Raw genomic sequence first — 11,550 nt, 5'->3', positions numbered from 1 at the left:
ACAGCATGACTCTGAAGACGATAGCAGAATTGTTTAGGTAGGTCATTTTCGGCTACAGGTTATATTTTCTTATTCTTTTCAACTCTGATATAAACGGGGCAATGAAGAACCCTCCAACAAATAAAAGAATACAAGCTACGAGAAGCGCGGTCCATGACCCACACTGACTGTGCGCTATCGTTCGTTCTTTTTTCCACTACGAAACCTACGCACCATGTTCTGTGTTATTTCAGCGCATGTCCTACACCGACTGTAACAGTTACCCAGATTAATTTTTCGTTGCTGCTGCCAGCTTGGCGTTCCCCGGTGAGTCAGTCGGGCCACCATATATACATTTATTTGCCTTTTGCAATTTCGGTGTGTTGCCTGAGCGCAAGCCCCTGCACTCTGTCATAAGCGAGAGCGTGAGGGCAGCTGCTTCACGATTACTAGGCCTTGTACGGCGGACGTTCGCGCACGAAACTTGTGTGCGATTGCTGTGTGGCTTTCGTCGACGATGATTAAGTTCAGTGTTAGATAGACTGCGTTTTGTGATTCGTGATAGCGTCCAGCAGTTCAGTCCTCGTCTTTAGGCGGATTTGATCGACTCGCAAGAAACCACTGAAGATCCATTTCGTCCGAGTCATGATGATGATGACGACGACGGTTACGTTATAGACGATATTAGATAGAGAAGTGATATAGGCCTCCTTAATTAGTTGTCATATGGATATATAATGTGGATATTGTGTATGAGTAGGCCATGTTCTATTAATATACATTTGTTCGCTTTTTACACTAGGGAATGAAAAATTACAGCCTGGATATGGGTGAGGTGTTCCGCTGCCACGATTCATTAAAACACATTGAAATTGGCAAACGTTAGGGGCACGAAGATGAAATGTTTTGGTGGAGGATATTTTTCTCGTGATCTAACCGATTGCCACGTAGGCTTCCATGGAATAAAATGAGTAGCGTGCTCAGATACATATAGGCGTAGCTAATACGATTCTTTTCATAATTCACTAATTATACCCAATAACATTACGGGTATTACAGTCCTCGAACGTCGAGAAAAAATGGTAGAGAAAAGGAATCAAAGCCTGTTTCGCTCATGCCATGCTAATAATGTTAGGCACAAAATCAGCCCAATTCTGATCTTTGCTTTTCCATCCATACAAGCATCTTCAATTCATGTTTACTCATTGTATACACATACACACACACACACACATAAACATATTCGAGTATTAGATGCAGGCCAACCAAAGGAGATATCTTCTGGTACCCGATTTTCTCTCTATCATTTTCGATTTCTCCATGCTTATGCTCTTGGGGCCTTAGCCAGCAAATATATACTTAATGAATGTTTTGAAATGAAGTGTATCTACGGTCGGATTCGGCCTCGGACCACCTCACATGTCCCTAAATTATCTAGAAAACACAGCTACAGCCAAAAGAAATGTACAGCCGCTCGAATAAGCTGAAACCGAAACCGCCCTAAAACAGTCTGGTCACAATGGTTCATTTAGCCAGGTTTTTCGCTCAAACATTCGCACTCGCCCTACGATTTACCTATTAGCGTTTGACGCTGAACGTACCTAATCCAGTTCGCGTTGTCAGTGAACCAACATCGGGCTCCGAGTTCGGACGGGGTCAATGTCGAAACCCATATGCGATTCGGGCTAAGTAACGACGAGAACAAGCTTTTCTGAGCGCGATCTTTCTGATACAACCACAGTCGTGTATACTAGCCACTAGGCGGAACGCGCTACTTATACGCTATAAAAGCGCTAGCTTTAGTGGACAACCGGTGACCGGTTAGTACGAACCATCAAAACTGTTTTTTTTTTGTTACTCCATATTTATGTTAAATAAATAAACCCATTGAGTTATTTGGGTTTTTGCAGCGCTTTCGAAGTACTCCGCGCACAATGTCGAACAGCTGACGTTACTGTCCTTCGTAACCGATTAGGCAGCTATCGAGCGTGGAAATGTTCGGCATTAGAGTTTGCATATATATTCGAAAATTGTTACCAGCGCGGCTAATAATATCGCTAACGTTGCGAACGGCAGTATGATGACCCGGCAGGGTCGAAGACAACAGGGTGTTGATCGCAGCCTTTTCTTTTTTACGGTACGTACATATAAGGTGTGCGCATATTAGCGTAACACTAGATGACGTATATATATATATATATATGAAGTAAGTGACGAGAGTGAAAGACAGCAAAAAGGTCATAATAGGAATATAGGTAAATACTGAAATGTTTATGGCCTGTAACATATGATATGACTCAAGTACAACGAAGACCCGAGGCGTACCCGATGGTCAAACGCGTTCGGTTAAACAGGAAGGATCTCGTGGAATGGGATCGGTGAGGCTCCGATGTGAAGTAATGTAATCGAAAGCGCCTTTATGAGACGTTTAAAATATTTTAGCTTTGCAATGAATTCTTTTTAGACAAGAATTTTATGAGAGGTTAATTGATGCACTGTTGGATCTATTTGTGGTCATTTTATTTGGTACATGTTATATTAGACATACTGAATAAGATGTTGTTTAGACGCTACTCTGCACTATATGTGTGCAGGTGTTTTTAATGGGCTCCAGATCGGTCAAATTGATTATGCCTTCGAGTAGGCATACGCTAGCAAAGTAGATATCCAATTGGTATAGATAATTTTCATGGAAACTTGATGAATTTATGTAATTCATAGTGTTATGTATAGGAATAGATTCTCGATAGATATAGCCCGAGAGACAGATTCCTGGCTGATGACAATGGCTTTGTCGTGGTTCTGATGAAATGTTTAACACTTGTGCATAAACGAAGTCTATGTCTGTATAAGTTCAGTAATGTATTTCTTAATTTCTAAACTACGGATTCGTTAATGATTCATTAAAATGTTAGCACTAAGTTAAATGCCAAACAATGCCTCTACATCGAAATATTAAACAATTCTTTATGAAAATGGGTATACTTGTATTTGGACACCTACCACTGAGATATTTCGCTTGCTGATTTCTCCTCTTCGTTGGCTGTCAATTGACGGAAACAAACGGTCAAGCAGAATTTGGCATCGCTTTAGTGACGACTTTTCGAAATTATGCTGAAATCAATCAATCATAGGTAAATTCAATGCCTTTCAGAAGATATTGAAGCACTACCTGGATGCGGCTCTTTCGTAAGCTATAATTCGATTGGACTTGACTTACTGTTATCTTGATTAGTCGGAGACGGGTATGGCACATACCTAAGGTTAGATGTTGCTCGTTGTAAGTCAGGCAAGGAATGTAAACGTAAGTTAATATATCTGTAGTATTGCGGTGCGTTCTCGTAGATTGACCATCTGTTTGGCGTGAACGAGCGGGCTGTCACTAAGTGCTTCACGGGGCTGGCCTTCATTCCCGTCAAAATGAACGACACGCACGCACGCACATACAGCATAACATCAGCGGACATATAGTACTTCGGATTCATAGTATCGGACAAGGCAGCATTAAGCGAACCATAAACATGTGTTAGATACGAGATAAAAGTGGGAAACTTAGACCCACCGAACACAATTGTCTTTTATGCCCTGGCTAGTATCGATAGTCAACGCTGCCGTTGTTCCGGATTCGCCCGATGCGTTGCACTAATCAGTGGTTGAACCGCTTGTGCAACGACGGATGGCCTATTCGTATCGGTGGCAGGGCCGCGTAAAGCTGGGACTGACCAGAGCTCGCAGCATCTAATGCTTCGACACTGCCCACTTTTCGAGTCCGGTTATATATATAGATATCATAATGATGAAATTATCTGGCACTAAGCTTCACTGACATTGATCGATAACAAATACTGACCTGCTCCCATGTTACATGATGCTATAAAGTAGAACTACTTGTTGTATTTTTGACTAGCACACAAATACATGCACACGCATTTCGGAATACCTTTTATCTAATGTGCAAGTTGTCTAATCAAACGAACAAATTGCCGACGATAAACGTTTGGCACATGACAGCACGTAACAGTTCAGTACCACTATAGAAAAAAACTCACAAAGTTTTTTGTCGGCACTCTGTATCAAATGTTTATGTACACAAAATACACGGCTGTGGAGCTTGCTTTCAGCGAATCCCATTCCTCTGCGATGTCGCTGACCACCGCGTTGTCTGTACCATAGGAAAAAGAAAGGGGCACGGCGACTAACAGGAAAGTTCCGTTAGGTAGGTCAAGCGTCTTGTTGTTGTAGATCTTCTTGTTGTCAATATTGTAAGCGTGTTTATTGCTATGTCTGTTGTTGGGTCAGGGTATCGGCCGTTTTTTCTAGGGCAAGCCAGCCGACTGGTAAAGTTGTTGCCGTACGTCTATCGCTTGTTTGTAAGTTCCATTGCTGTAGTCAACCAGACCGTGTGCTTGTGAGGGGGAAGGTCCAACGCTATTTATGATAGGTCTAGTACAGAAGAGTCGGCAGTCCGGACAGGCTGGTGTTCATTGACCAACAATTGTCCAGCCTTTACCATTGAACAACTGCTGAAGTACAACGTATTGTTATGTTAGTTGCACCTGTCGCTCTGTTTGAAGGTGACCTGGCGGACTCGTGTGCGGTTGTGTATCTGTGTGTGTTTGTTTGTGCGCGTGTGTTTGTCAAGAGCTCACGGCCTGTGGACTGTCCACTTCAAGGCAGCGCTGATCTGAGCCGATATTTCTTTCATGGCTTTTTTCGTTTTCGGCGTTTTTTCATTATATGAAAGATGGACACCGAATCTACATTCGTTTTTGCATTACGGGCCATAGTCGCACACTATTTATTGTCAATTGCCCGTAGGCTTATCCCGCCTATACAACAAACTAGATAACCAGATTTTACTGCTAGCCTTATTGCTAAGGTGCTAATATTTGTCAGGCCAGGGAAGGGCGAAGGGATGGATGCAGCAGTAACCAACAAATACGCCCGTAAGCTTCACTATCACTGAATACGCTTTTGAGACAAAACAGTACACAATAAAATTGTCTTGGGATATCTATATATATATATATATATATATATATATATATATATATAGGTGTTAGTTGCGTCCGCGGACGAGCATCGTGGCCGTGGGCGACCCTGTGCAGGACGCGGCGACACGAGTCACCGGTGACGTCGAGCGATTCGACGCAGAAGCAGGATCTAGCAGCGCCTAGCGATAACAACAGTAATACCACAGCCACATATGCCAATAGTCGAAGAAAAGCAACAGCAGCATCAGCGGCCAGGTTGGTAATAACGGCGGTGGGCTCGGAAAGAAGCGTTCCGTACCGGCTGGATGTCTGTTCGTCTGCAAGAAGTGGTAGGGTGGATCTCGAAGTATATATATACACCTCGTGTTCATATAGGAGTACAGTACCAGGCAGCTGCACACATACACATAAGTATCCAATTGACAAGATATGTTCTGGTGCGACGTTTGTCCTGCTGCACGTTACTGAGGAAAAACACAAGCAGGAACGCTAATTTTGCTAGCATCAAAAACGGCAGCTATTACCGTGTCCCTAGAGGTTAAATGAAGACAGCGGAATAGACAGCGGCTAAGGTTCTTAATACAAGCCTGACAGTATCGAGATGAAATTGTCTTGGCGCAAGTAAAAGGTAGCAGATAAGAAGTACGATGTTCGATGCGGCATAAGTACCATTAGTTTAAATATAGACGTCAAGTATTTATTAAATAAACAGTATTAATAAATTACATCAGCGTCCAATAATGGCCGGTACAGATTGCCAGGTATGACGCACATGTCACAGATATACGACGTTTCAGTTTGTCGTGACGTTTGTTGTTAGGCTGGTAAATGTTATAGTAATGTTAAAATGCGACCAGAACGATGAAAGTAACTCGTTTCTAGCTAGAATCAATCGGTGAACTAATTTTGAGAAATAGATTGAAGTTTCCTTGTTCCCAGAAGGCGTACGCTATACATTTTCGCAATGCGGATATCATTCGCATTTGGTCTACTTGACTTTCAAACCAGGGGTCAAAATTTAGGTTGCTCTACGAAGAGCTTACTCGAAAAGCTAGGTATTTAGGCGACCGCTATTAGAAAAATGATAATTATGCTTAACAAAGAAAGTAGTAGTGACGTTTTTCTCTTATTAGTAATGGCAAAAGCCCTGAAGGACGGTCAGGTAAACAAGTGAGCGGACGTTTCCCGACGTCCAGTTCGAATCATTGAAAACTTTAATCTACTGAATGGCCCAATCTTAAAGCTACCCCAAGAATCTATGGTGTAAACTGTTTCGCACTATCACCCATCGAATATTGTCACTATGAATCTAATGACCATGACGGTGCTCACGATAAACGTAGACTTCAGCCATTCCTCACCGCGCGTGCTGTGACTAAGCGCAATGCAGTCCGCTGTGATGAAGACGGATACGTATACGCCGTTATTTGCTTTAGCCTAATTCACAGATGAATGAACAAAGATTAAATAATTTTTGTTCAACGTACGTGCTATAGGACCGTGGCCAAGATAACTGTCGCTTCCATGAACTATTAGAAACAAAAATGGCATAGATACAATTAACGTAGATTTCTACGTAACGTGATCTTTTTAGGTAACTTATTTCGTGCGAATATTATTACAACTTCAAAAACTGCACTTTAACGTTTTTAGGATTGGGAGACGCCACGCGTTACAGTTATGTCTTTAGTTTTTCTACTGCTTAAGACGAGCTTGATCTGTTTCAGAAGGCTCTCAACATTTGTTGTCTCCAGCAAACGGTAAAGTCACTATAGGGTTTTGAGCTTCACTTGAAGTAAATACGTCGTGTTGTTCTGTCTCCGCTGTTACGAGCAACGCTCGCAAGATGCTGCTTTCGGCATATTTTAAGCATTTGAGGCTCATTTCAATGTGCGCAGAGCGTGTGTCTTCCTCGAAGTAAAATCGTATCCGGGGAATCTGTGTACATGCTGGTTTTAAAAAACGCAAGATTATTCTACTGGTCCTTCGCTTATTACTAGTAAGAAAAAATTTACATTGTGCTTAGATATAGCTATTTTTTGCAAGGTAAGAGCTTACCTTCTGTAAGAATAAAGATCATGTTTGGAAAATTATTGCTATACTACCTTTTATTCAGCAGCGATGGACAAGGGTAATATCGAACCTAGATAAGAATGCGGCAAAAAACTTAAGTCAGCGGTTTGAAGTCTATATATCATGAATCAATAGCGGTCTCCCATAATGAAGGTCAAACACGATATATAACGAATGTGCGTTTTGAAGCCCTAAACGCTGTTACTTTTACTATTATTATTGGAAGCATCATGAGCAACCAAGCATCTAAAACTGTTCCAAAAACGCCAAAATTAACACCAAGTTAACTTTTCGATTTTTGTTTGTCCTAACTTGCTTTTGGCTTGGCGTCAAAGTTGAAATGTAATTTCTGACAATATCCCGCGCGCAAGCTGGATACAAGGTAATACAGAGACGCTCTTAAATGCTAGCGGAAAATAGAAAAAAACACAGAACAGAATGAGAATTTTTCACCAGAATCTAACACACAAGATCTTTCTTCATTCTAAAGGATATGCTTTGGAGCAGTGTCGCCGCCGCCGCCGCCGCTTTGTCGCTATTATTATCATCATTCTCATAATAAAATGAGATGTGATGGCAAGTGAAACCGAAAAAGTGAAGATTTACTCAACAACTGTCTGTCTAACACTGGAGAAACGTCAGCCTGCAGTAGAAAGTAGAGTTTGTGTAGTTTCAATATACCTCGATCGCTTCACCGATAAACGATACATTATTAAGATCACCGCGATGCTATACGCGCGCTCCTTCACTTTCCCCAGTGAAAAATGTTTTCCGATTGGTTGACTACTAGCTCACAGAAAAATGATCAAATCAATAATGGCAGTGGAGGCAACAACAGCCGCAGCAGTAACAATTATAGTACCATCTGCAATTGACTGTAGCGCTAGAACAGTGCATCTTGCTAAGCATTACTTGCTGGAAAATAAAATCTATTTTTATCTAGAAGAGCAAGGAAAGCTTTAATGGAAGATGTCCATGCGTAAAAAATCATAGAAATAGTAGAAGTAGAAATGTTACTTCTTGCTTAAGCTCTCAAATAGATTTGATTTGCTTTAAACTTTTTAGATACGATATGACAAAAACATAACTCGCTTTACAAGTTCATAAGTATGAACCTTCATAATTAGGAGGTGGCGTCCAACTAACCGCCAATTTATCAGAGTCAAATAGTACCTTTGCTGTTGCCGTTGTGCGTCCTCGTGACGTAATATACAGGCAATATATACAGAAAGACAGTGATATAAGGCCTTTTTTGCGCTTGTTCGATGATTAAATTTGTATACGCCCTGTTATCGATTAAGGCAAACATAACCGGGAGCCCGATTAGCTTATTTTGAGTCCCCAAAAATCGAATGGCTGAGTATCAGAAGAACAGGGAAAGTGGGGTAGCAAGCACTTCGTTGATCCACCCATGCGGATCGGCTTCAGTCAATTTCTCAGTAGACTGCTTCTTGCAAAGGTCATCGTTGCTTTTTTTCTCATATTTTTGCGAACAGTTAAGCTCTACGAAGAACAGACAGACACCGCTTTTGAGTTTTTACACCTTTCTCTATTTTCCTTTGTGATGAACTATTCCATCTTTTGTGATGTTGTAGTTATGCCAATTTCTCTCTAGACTATTATTTTTGTTAATGATTTTTGATAATCATCGCTTTCACGATCCTTCTGATTGTTTTATGTTATTTGTACTATTATTACTACTCTGATATTAGTAGATGTACGCGAAACGTTACGTCGATTGAAACTACGCTTTGTCTAGATCGTAACGTTATAGAGTAATGTCGATGATATGATAAGCCTTCATTTGCAAGTGGGCATGACTGCAACTCTATTGAAGTCTAAGACGCAATATTGCCTCGCCGTTTGATTTTTTTACATTTTGCCGCAGAAGGTGGCTTTTTCCAATGCAAGTAGTAATTGATATTGATACCAAACGTTCTTAAACGTATTTTTCGGCCCCCGCATATCTATTATATCATTTTAAGTGGTTAACAAAAGTATATCGTTAGTTCCGTAACCTTGTGATGGCCCCATTGCTTATATTTATCCGATAGCCATCGACGAAGATAACCAAGCCGGAAATAAACTGTGTTCATACTGACTGAATTTAGAGGACCATAAAAGGTCGAGGACTTCCACTTAAGCTATTCCATCATACAAGAACATGTAACTTAGTATAATGCTTCAAGAAAAACATTTTGAACCTAATCTTTCAAATATGATTTCAATTACTATATTTTCGTCAGGCAGCATATTACCGTTATTAATTTATGCCATAATATATCGCTTCAGTCCGCTGGTGCTTTTCAATCCCTTTTCTACTAATAATCCAACTATGAGTGTAACTTGAATAAAAAGAACTAGCCCAGAAAAAAATCACAATATTTTATGACGACGTTTTTATTGAAACCAGCCAATGCATCGAAGGGTTTCTACCGCTTTCTATATGCATACATAAACCCGTGTAGCGGTTACATTTGTGGAAAATTGCAAGTAAATTTATCTGACACTGCAAGAACTAAACGATATTGGTTATAGGTACAGATCGCTCGGGAAGACACTTTGTAGTTAACCGTAAAAGCTATTATCATTCATATAACTCGTAGCGTCAACATTTTACTCTTTCCACCCAAGGGGTTTAATCGGAGGCTAGGTATTGCAGCGAGAAAATGTGCAGCAGTCCTATGTACCTAGCCGAGAGGTTTTTTTTTGATTCACACAAACGTGTTATTATTAGTTGTTAAATAGATTTGTTCATCTAATTCAAAGATTATTAATGGCTACAGGCAGCCTCTGCTCGCTACTAAGCCATAGTGGTTGAAACGTCGATAATTTTCACCGGGAAGATGTAGCGCAGATGATGGTTCTATTTACAAGAAAACAACAAAAGGTAAGAGATCTAGCCTTCGGTACTCATTTAAGCGTTAATGTTGGATATAGCCAGCATTAAGCTGCTATTCGCTAAGGTCGGCTAGCACAGAACTAACAAAGGCGAAGTCGATCTTGACAACAGCATCGTGCTTGTTGTACATGTTTCAATCAAACACTTTATCAAGCCTTTCTTTTACTTATACTGCTGTTAAGTAATAATACCACGTAAAGTGAGGGTATTTTCACAGTGAAACTTGTTGCTTGGCAAAAGATGTACAACAACTGCACCAATCAATTTCGCGTAACGGCAACGACAATAGCAGCAGAAACATCTTTATGGCATTCTGCCCAATTGATTCAGGCCAAAGCCCGCTGATGGCGGCGTCTTTTTGCAAGGGTGTGGTCGCATTCATCGTATGCTACCCTATTCTACATTTTACTGTCGGTACAGGCCAGATTGTCTCAACCTGTTACTAGATATCTTTGCTCGGCTATCGTGATGATGGATCTAATGGTCGTTTTAACGTATATTGCCACCTTTTTCATTCAACGCTTTTACTTTAATCTTCCCTTTTTCTTATTGGCGCTTATCTGCCTCACAACTTTCTGACCCCGAACACTATCACGGCACTATCACAATCATGACAGATAACAACTGTTAGAATAGAATCAACGACAACACAAAAATTGACAAAAGGCAACATATACAACGATAGTTGCATCAATGTTATACGTTTAGCTTAATTTCGGGTTGGCTGAAATAACAAGGAGGACGAAGTTGCCAGAACTGTGCCAATTAACGGCATAATAACACACTAATGACTGTTGTTGTTTTTCCAGTGAGAGATGATACACTTCGCTAATTTGCCGTCTGCTACTCCATCGCTAAGGTTCGCCAGATTGTATGGGTTGGCAACAATAATAATAACTGTTGGCCACTGGACGCTTAACCCACAACGCTTGAGTCGCACCAAGTTGCGTAGAGCTCTACAGCAAAGGTAGCAAATGTAAAATACCGCCAATTCGACATGACTCCAAAGGACACCCTGCCATAGTCCCGCATGTTTGGCAGTGTGAATAATGAAGCAACGTTTTAGCTGATTAATGATAATCTGATAAAGGTAAAGAGGAAACAGTCGCTATCAGTGCAATACGATGATGAATTTACCAAAAAAAAAAGAAGACGCACATCTCTATTCAGTAGCCAATTTCAACGATAGTACTTTCGGCACGGAAGAACATGAATCTGACAGACGACCGTTTCTAGGAACACCAAATCGACCTTTCCTTACACTACTGCGTCATATATAGTGACGCTGCAGCAGAAGCCGAAGGCACAGACAGAAATTCCATTCAGTGCGTGGCCGGTAAGAAGTTGTGACGGCATGGAGACGGCGGCAGCGGTACGTCTTGCTTCTCAAATGCCCGTCTAGCGTTTGTGATGTGTCTAGTTACGAAGATCGAGGCTGGAGTAATCCTTGATGAACGCTCGTTTGACTTTTGCCATTGCTGCTAGTTACTCTGTCATTTCTCGAAATGTCGAAATGAGATAACGGAAAACGACGGCAAGTAAGAATGATTTGTACAGCGTCATTTTTGTTCTCTGCTTCGTATTTAGTTAATATTGTATTAG

At 41.0% G+C, this 11,550-nt stretch overlaps 1 protein-coding gene across 3 annotated transcripts in view; it reads right to left on the bottom strand.

Moving 5' to 3' along the window:
* Window positions 1–3,658, bottom strand: part of LOC111263420 (lysosomal alpha-glucosidase) — an 18,540-nt gene extending 14,882 nt beyond the window's left edge. For 2 of the 3 annotated variants that reach the window (XM_022838461.2, XM_022838460.2), the window contains exons 1-2: window positions 3,238–3,445; window positions 2,983–3,093 (exon numbers count right to left, since the gene is read on the bottom strand). The gene's annotated coding sequence lies outside the window, so the exon portion shown is untranslated. Of the gene's footprint in view, window positions 1–2,982; window positions 3,094–3,237; window positions 3,446–3,541 lie in introns of those variants that run through there. The other variant, XM_022838462.2, reaches the window with a different exon arrangement.
* Window positions 3,659–11,550: the final 7,892 nt, after the last annotated feature.

Source organism: Varroa jacobsoni, unplaced genomic scaffold, assembly GCF_002532875.2.
Source record: "Varroa jacobsoni isolate VJ856 unplaced genomic scaffold, vjacob_1.0 scaffold_764, whole genome shotgun sequence".
Classification (NCBI taxonomy): domain Eukaryota; kingdom Metazoa; phylum Arthropoda; class Arachnida; order Mesostigmata; family Varroidae; genus Varroa; species Varroa jacobsoni.
Note: the sequence above shows the minus strand (reverse complement) of the source record. Positions and strands in the feature narration are given on the sequence as shown.